General features: G+C 34.8%; 1 non-coding gene across 1 annotated transcript; it reads left to right on the top strand.

The window, feature by feature from the left end:
* The first annotated feature begins 3658 nt into the window (after positions 1–3658).
* On the top strand, positions 3659–3765 carry LOC131172320 (small nucleolar RNA R71). The gene has a single exon (XR_009142802.1). It is a non-coding gene; the product is annotated as a small nucleolar RNA R71 (small nucleolar RNA).
* Positions 3766–9318: the final 5553 nt, after the last annotated feature.

Genomic DNA, 9318 nt, shown 5'->3' with positions numbered 1-9318 from the left:
GAAAGTTATAATACATTCCAAACTTTCCTTTTGCTCAAATGGCAATTCTGCAGTTTTGCAGGTTCAGTAACTCAACTTTTGCTCAATAATTTGATTGGGTTAATGGCATAATTTGGGTTTGTGTTCTTCATGAAAGTTTTAGATCTATATTTCATCTAACTACTGGTAAAATTTCAGATCATTTTGATTCTGCCTAACTCGAGTTATGACCAAATGAATAAACACTGTTCATTTGATCAGTTTGCTCTGATGGCTTGAACTGCATATCCAACTTTGGTCAATTTGTTCACTAGGTTTTGGTCACTTTTGGGACATGGTTCCTAAATGAAAGAATTGTGTCATTTTATGTCTATTTTCATCCCCAATTGGTTCCATATCAATTGGACTTGTAAAATTTCATATTTGGTCCTTCAAAGTTGACTTGAGGTCATGCTGCCAGCCAAGCATGACCATACCTCCAGGTAACAATTTCCAACCATTCCCACACAACTCATTTGGTCATAATTGACCATTTCACTTCACAATAGGTCAAAGACATCATTTATTCATTTCTCCAAATTTTGCCTCAAAACCACTAGGCCTCAAACCCTAATCACACTAAATTGTTGCATTTAATCACATTTAAGCATTTCCATCTTACTACCATTCTCATGCAAGTTTACTAACACACATTTAATTCATTCAAAACATCAACACCCTCATACATCCATGGATAGCCAAAATTTTAGATTTTAGTTCCTCACACATATTTTTGTTTCATTTTAAGTTTATTTACTAGAATTCTTGATGCCATACATACATAATTAAACTAAAAAATTTAAGTTTACAGTATTACTAACCTTGTGCGAGAATTTTCTTTCTTCTTTTCTTCAAAGATTTTTTCTTCTTTCTTTTTCATGAATCTTCTTTCTTTCCTCTTCTTTTGTTTATCAATATGCTTTGTCAGATCCAGAACAAGATTTACTTAAAAGAGATTGAGAGGAGTTTATAAAATAAAAATCAAACTTTGAAAGCTTGAGATAGGTGTTAATGGTGGAAAGGAAATGAGAAGGAATTGAGAGAAGAGAAGAGGGAGTGGCAGGAAAAGAAGAAAAAGAAGAAGTAAAAATGTGTTTTTTTTTTTTTTTTTATCTCTTAGGAAGATCATAATTCTAATTAAATAAATTTTTAATTAAAATACTTATGGCATCATGCATGTGTCACCACATGATGTCATTACCTTTTTAACTTTTTCATTTTTCTCTTCTTTTTTTTTTCTATTTATTATTTTTTTTTTCTATTAGTTCTTTAATTTAATTCTACGATCAGTTTTCTTTTCTCAGATTTTATTTGTGATTGGAGTGAAGTCGACTCTCGGGGTTAATTGACTCAAATTGCCTACTTTGTTCATCTCGGTTTGCAATTAATTCTATATTTCTTAGGCTCCTGACCTAATTATTTGCGGCTTAATAGTTTATTTTTCATGATTTTCTCTTTTCCCTTTGTGTTTATAAGGGTCCTAAGGACCATGGCGTCACTTTACGGTTTGAAATTTGAGTTTAAAAGCGACTTGATCATTCTGAGAGGTCACCCATCGCTTTGTGACTCTCGGCTCGTTTAACTTCTTATGTTACATTTTTCTTACTTATACTTAACTAATTGGCAATTACTAATTATTTGTATTTATGGCTTTTCTAGTTATCTTAGTATGGCTCTAATCCCCCTTAATTGTCAGGACCGACTCGGTCATAGAACTTGATAAAATATACCGGGCTTTATACAAGCGGGGTGTTAAATTACTTGAGATGATAACTGGAAGTGTTTCATTATCTCTCAAGTAAACATACTTCAAATGCTAAGGTAAAGACTTGAATTCAAGAACTGGTGCCTGCATAATAGAAGGTAATAATTTTGTGTGAGATACAGGTAAGTCAATCTTTGATACTCCATACCTTTTTGGAACAGGAGGTAATGACTGCAATGCCATTACTGCATCTTGAACCTCTACACTTAATGGCTGAATGGTACTGATTTCTTGAATTCCTTGATTAATCACCACTTCTAACTCATCCTCCATGCTTAACTCAAAAACATCCTGCACAAATGTATCAACAACATCAATAGAAAAGACAGAATGATCATCAGCAGGATACTTCATGGCATCAAAGATATTAAATTTGACAGTCTCTCCATCAAACTCCATAGTTAAGGTACCATCATCCACATCAATTTTTGTCTTGGCAGTTTTTAGGAAAGGTCTTCCAAATAAAATCAAAGCTGACTTTGATGTGGGAGCACTATCCTCCATATCCAGAATGTAAAAAACTACAGGAAAAATCAATTCTCCAACCTGCACCAACACATCCTCAACTACTCCCAATCGGTAAGCATTAGAACGATCAGCTAACTGAATAATGATACTGGTTTCTTTCAAAGGAGCCAAATTCAAAGTCTGGAAAACTGAATATGACATAACATTAATAGATGCTTCTAAATTTGCCATTGCACGTTCAAATCTAGAATCACCTATTTTGCAGGGAATAGAAAACCAACCTGGATCCTTACACTTAGGGGGTATTTTCCTCTGAATTAATGCTTACACATTTTCCCCCACACTGATCTTCTCATTATTCCTCAACTTACACTTTGTAGTACATAATTCCTTAAAGAATTTAGCATACCCAGGGACTTGTTTGATCGTATCAAGTAAAGGTATATTAACCTCTACCTTTCTGAAAGTCTCCAAAATTTCTTTCTCTTGTTCTTCTTTCTTAGTCTTAGCCAACCTGCAGGGGAATGGAGGAAGAACAGAATTATTAACCTTATTCAGTTTAGGTTCAGTATTTACCTCAACTTCAGGAACTTCAGACTCTTTTGCTCCTTGCTTCTTCTTTTTCATTGACTCATGTGGAGTCTAGTTATCAACTTTTTTCCCACTCTGCACTACTATAGCACTTGCATTTTCTCTGGGATTCACAACTGTTTGTGATGGAAGCTTTCCAGAACCTTGAGCTTTAAGCTTACTCACAGATGAAGCTAACTAACCAATCTGCCTCTCTATATTTTGAATGCTATTTCTGGTCTCCTGTTGAAACTATTGTGTATTGCTAGCCAAAGCCTTAACAATTTCATCAAGTGACATACCTTGATTTGAGGGGGGCGGAGGTGATTGATTCACTTGTGGTCTCTGCTGCTGATATCAGTTTTGTACTGGATGATTCCCATAACTCTAATTGGGATGATCTCGCCATCCCGGATTATAAGATTAGAAAAGGGATCATACCTGCGTTGTGGTTGTCCATAATTTGCTACTGCATTAGGATGTTGCATTGATTCATCCTCTTGTAATGTAGGACACATGTCAGTAGCATGACCGGAACCCAAACAAATTCCACATACCTTAACTGTTTGCATGTTCCCTACAACCAATTGCCTCACCAAAGAAGTTAAATCAGAAATCTGTTTCTCAAGGTTAGATGTACTTATCTCATTAACCTTCTTAGGTGTGTGATCCATTCTCATTCCAAACTGCTGAGAGTTTACTGCCATATTAGCAATCAGCCTCCTTGCTTCTTCTGGTGTCTTATCAACCAAAGCTCCTCCACTAGCAGCATCTATCATACTGCAGTCCATTGGTAGAAGTCCCTCTTAGAAATACTAAATCAAAAGCTGCTCACTTATTTGATGATGGGGATAACTTGCGCATAGCTTCTTAAATCGCTCCCAATACTCATACAAACTATCTCCATTGTACTATCGGATGCCACAAATTTCTTTTCTTATGTTAGCAACACGGGAAGCAGGAAAATACTTCTCCAAAAATATCTGTTTCATCTTATTCCATGAGTTGATAGATCTAGAAGGAAGGTAATACAACCAATCCTTAGCTGTGCCTTCCAGTGAGAAAAGGAAAGCTCAAAGCTTAATCTGGTACTTTGAAACTCTTTGAGGTTTCATGTTGGAACACACAACATGAAATTCCTTTAAATGCTTATGTAGATCCTCACCTGAAAGACCATGAAACTTAGGCAACAAATGGATTAGTCCAGACTTTAACTCAAAAGCAACATTTAAAGCAGGAAATTGAATACACAAAGGCTGTTGGTTTAGATCAGGAGTAGCCAACTCTTTCAAAGTCCTAGCAGCCATGGTTTCATTTTCGGAATCTGAATTCGAATTCGAACTTAATTCCCTTGGAGATTGGACTCCTTCAGATGTACTCGGAATCTATCAAGCTTGCTTGGCCAATTTTCTCAACTGTTTAGCTGTTTTTTCTATTTTTGGATTGAAGAGCAACTCACCAGATTGAGAAGTTCTTGTCATAAACAAAAAAAAAATCAAACTAAAAATAGAAAAATGCCTCAAAACCCCAGAAAATGATGGAACTTGGCCTCAAAAGGGTGGGGCCAAACAATCTTATGAATTGATTGGTCTTGATCAAAATGTCGTTTCCTTCAAAACAAGTATAAAGCCCCCTCTTAATTTAACAAAAAATCTGTCGATGAATAGTAACACCATAATTTTCACCAAAACCTGAAAACAGCAACCCTTCACACACAGAGTTAATAACAAACTATCCTACCGCTAAATACACGAAATCTAATGAACTTTCGGTCCGTGCTTGATGTCAAAATTTCTAATGGTTATCGATTCCACCAAAAATTAACTGAAATTACCAGTAATGAAATATTTTCAGAATGAATGCAATAAGTGGTAATCCAGGTCGAACCCTAGAGACTGAATTAGTAAATTTCGTGCACTTGTGTAACAGAAAAAGAACAAAGGTTGGGGGGGGGGTGTTGTGACACTAAATCAGAAGAAATTAAGTTTAGAAATTAAAGAGCTAATTTAGATATGAAACTCTCAATTTAAACAAACTTCAGTCCAAGATAATTCGCATTCCAATGCATGACTCGATCATTAACAAAAGAAATACAATTATCTCTTATTGAATACTTAACATAGATTTACCAAACAGCGAGGTAAAACCCCTAACTTCTCTATACTCATCAATTCGAGCCCAGCACTCTTGTTGACTCTAATTATTAACTGAATTGGTATTAAGCAATCCTCATCAAATTAATAACTACTTTAAGAACAGGAAGTAGTTAAGCTTGAATAACGATTTATAAAGTATAAATCATTTAATTCACCCTATTGTTTCCTTAGGTTATTATCGAAAACTTGAATCATAATCAATAAAACCTAATTGTTGCTCACATTCAATCTTACACAATAATTATGGATTATGAAGATGAACTAGCAATTGATCACATCAAACAATTAACTAATAGGTCTTTTTAGCAAGTCATTCAATAGATCAAAAATAATGAAATCAAGAAACAATAGATATTCAGAAAGGCATAATTTAAATTAAGAACCTGGTCTCACAAATCATGCATAAGAACTAGAATCTCTTGAACTGAATTTAGAAACTTAGCTGCTCATGTTCATGGCTTACAAAAGAAAATAAAATGGAAAAATATAAAACTATGAATGTGAATGGAGAATGAAGGTGTTGAAGGAGTGTTGAAGGTCTGAATTAATGTCTGTCTCCACTGCTGCCAAAGATGTCTTTATAATAAAAAACCTAATCCCAAAGATAAGAACCAAACTTGGAAAATTTTCGAAATTTAAAAAGACAGATTCTTTGCTCTGTAATCATGGCCAATTTTCAGCCACTTTCCTTGCTATTCTGTCTCTAACTTCTTCGGGGAAGTTGTAGCCCTACTTCTTAGCTTTCCAACGAGTACTCATTTGCCCAAATCAGATGTCTACAACCCAAGTTATGGGCTAAAAACCGAAACTAGTTCTGACATAGTATCCAGCCCATAAAATTGACATCATTGCTGTTTTTAACCACCAAAACGATGTAGTCTTATCTTTAGCCCTTCATAGAAATTGTAGAGGTGGTTCTTAAGGTTCAATTGGGCCTGGGTTTGCTTCATTTGGACATTTGGAGCTCCAGATATAAAATAATTTCCAAAACTGGTCGTGACACATCAAGTGTGGGCTTTTGTAATAGATCCATAGCTAATTTTTACAACCTTGGAGACTTATTTGGGCTTTGGTCTCTCTTTGTCATTTGTAGTGCTCTGACTTAACTTTTCAATGAATTAAACAGCTTTGGATTTGGAGACCCACAACTTTAGAAATACCTGAAAAATACAGCAAAGGTCACATTAATGCAAATGCTGAAAATTTCTCTATTTAACACAATTATTCCAACAACTCTCTAAAAATATGCCTAATTGATAATTATACTTTAATCAACTGAATTAGGCATAAAAATACACTAGAAACACTAAATGTGATGGGAGTAAAATTAATAAATTATGCACTTATCAGTCCATATAGAAAATGTTTCTCTAATTTATCAAGAACTAACAGAAAGCTCACAGTATAAGATATTAAAAAATTATAGTACTTACTAGCTTCTCTTCAAGTTTGTTCAGGCCAAAAATCTTCAGTCGAACTTCAGCATCTTCAGTTGAAAGTCAGTTCTTACTTCTTAGTTGTTCAAAAACTTCGTCTAGTGGCAAGCGTTCCTGTAAAATGAAGTTGTTGTGACAGAAAATAGGAAGAACAGATACAGAGAATGAAACTCAATAATCAGTCAGATTTCATTAAGAATCAAGAATGAATCCGTATATAGTTGGTTACAACTTTATATCTGATCATATCTAACAACCTCAAAACAACTTCTTCCATTTCCCTCTCTTATAACAAACTACCCTTGCAACTTGCTACTGAACTAACAGAATACCCGACACCCATAGCAACTCTTCAACAGCTATTGGATATTCGTTTTATTTGACAAACGCACCGTTTCACATATTGTATCACAATAAAACCCACCCCTCGAAAGACTCCTTATCCTCAAGGAGAAAAGTCTGGAAATCTAATTTGAATTTCATGAGCAAAGACCCAAGTTCAATCTGCTAGAGAAGCTCTCCATTGAATCAACTTTGCTGCCTTATTATTTTTTCTTTTAACAATCCTCTTATCCAAAACAAAAAAAAATAGCTTAAACACCAACAAAAGCAAAAGCAACTAACACCAACTTAAATGACAGCAAAAGCAAGCTCCCATTAGAACACCAACAATAATCTCCTACAATTTTCATTTTACATTGAATTCTTCTCAAATGTCCTTGTCCCTTACCAGTTACACCTACCCTCTTGTCCTTTTGTTTCTTCATTTTACCCTGAATCCTTCCCAAATAATACTTGTCCAATTCCAAGCTAAAATGGGACCATGTGTCTGCACCATGAAAAATGAATTGAGAAGTTAATTCATGTAGGAAGATCTTTTCTTTAATTACAGGACCCAATCTTTTGTCTTTAATAACAACAATAATTTGCGTTCTTGAAAGATTTTTCTCAATTACAAGAACCAGAGTATCTGTAATATCATTGCCTTCTTGAAAAGCTTCATCTTCCATAATCTTGCACTTATCCAAGATTTTAGTGCATTCTTTAAGTCTCTTTCTATTAGACCATGGCAGCCCTATAACATCTGCACTACCTTCTTTCCATTTGAAAGGTTCTAAAAACTGGCAGAACACTTGTTGAACCTCTTCTTCAATGGTAGAAACATTTTCTTGAATTGTGTTATCAAATCTTTGAAATCTTACATTTATCTGTTGATTAAACTCTTTTATTCCTTGTTGGTCTTCTTTTAAAACTGTCTCAAACTTCTTTTGATTCTCTTTAGCATCAATATCTTCTTCATCATCTGTATCTTGAATCTGTTTATCCTCTTCAACATAATTCCCAAAGCTAGCCTCTAATACACTAACATATTCATCCAAATTCACATTCACTTCGTTACCCTTCACAAACTCTTGGTGTCATTTAATAGCTCGCCCTTCTAGATGTAAAGCAACAACCTTAACTCTCTTCTCATACTCAATACTACCCACTTTAAAGAAATATTCTGCTTTTAATAACCAACCCTCCAAACCCTCTCCACTAAAATGGGGAAATTCCAATTTAGCATAACTATTCGAAGAATTAGCACTTACAGTATTATTCGTAATTAGCACTTGTTCATCTCAATGCCTTCTTTCCAACGTCTTCACATCCTGACAATTCAACCCAGTGATTAAAGACTTCAATTCATCCATTATTCCCTGAAAATTGGTTTTTTGGCCTGCCAACATCTCTTATAATCTTGCCTCTTGCCTATGCTCAACCTCTATCACCATAGAAGCTAGCTCCTTTCGCCACTCTTGGGATTGTGTCTCCACCCCTGCCATGGCCGTGGATCACCGCTCTGATGCCAATGTTGTGACAGAAAATGGGAAGAACAGAATTCAGAGAATGAAACTCAACAATCAGCCAGATTTCATTAAGAATCAAGAATGAATCTCTATATAGTTGGTTACAACTTTATATATGATCATATCTAACAACCTCAAAACAACTTCTTCCCTTTCCCTCTCCTATAACAAACTACCCTTCAACTTGCTACTGAACTAATAGAAAACCGGACACCCATAACAACTCTTCAACAACTGTTGGACATTCGTTTTACTTGACAAACACACTATTTCACATATTGTATCACAACAGAAGTTTCCAAAGAAGAATCAAAAGTAAAAGAGAAGCCTAGAGCCAATAATCTTGACATTAAGAAAACAGAGAAGCTTTAGGTTTGATATGAAATCTCACTCCTCTCACCCGCTCACTTGCCTTCACTCTCTCATCATAATTCAAACCTCCTCTATTAAGCAAAATATCTACCAATCTTATCGTATCCATATATGTCTCTCACCCTTTAATCGAATGTAACTATATATCTACAGTGAAAACAGAAAAGGAAGCACATGCACAACCCACAATAGCAAAATAAAATATGGAAACTGATTTGAAAAAACAAAATGTGACGGCAGTTTGAGAAAGTAACTAAAACCAAGTAAGTCATCAACAACAATGAATTACCCTTCAATTGAGCCATAACCACATAATTGCCTAAAATTTCCCGAGTGGAAATTTCATCACCGAAAGCAATGTATTTTTATGTATTTCTAAGACAACCACCAATATCTTAAGAAATTTGATCCTTGCAAAATTAGGTAAGGAACAAGGCATGATTAACTCCAGCAACAAAATCATACAAACCAAGAACCAAGGATCACGAAGTAGAAGCAAAATCCAAGAGCACCCATCGCTCTAAAGTTTATACACAATCATGGCAAAAACCCATAAATCAACTAAAAATTCAGCTCCTTTCAAATAAATTAAAACCTAAACTTACCTCAACATTTCCATGTGACAGGTTTTGAAACCAATTGATATTCAATATCTGTAGCTCACTTTTAAAGCTGATGCTTGA

This window comes from Hevea brasiliensis, chromosome 13 (genome assembly GCF_030052815.1).
Source record: "Hevea brasiliensis isolate MT/VB/25A 57/8 chromosome 13, ASM3005281v1, whole genome shotgun sequence".
NCBI lineage: Eukaryota > Viridiplantae > Streptophyta > Magnoliopsida > Malpighiales > Euphorbiaceae > Hevea > Hevea brasiliensis.
The sequence above is the reverse complement of the archived record's forward strand: the minus strand, read 5'-3'. Positions and strand labels throughout refer to the sequence as shown.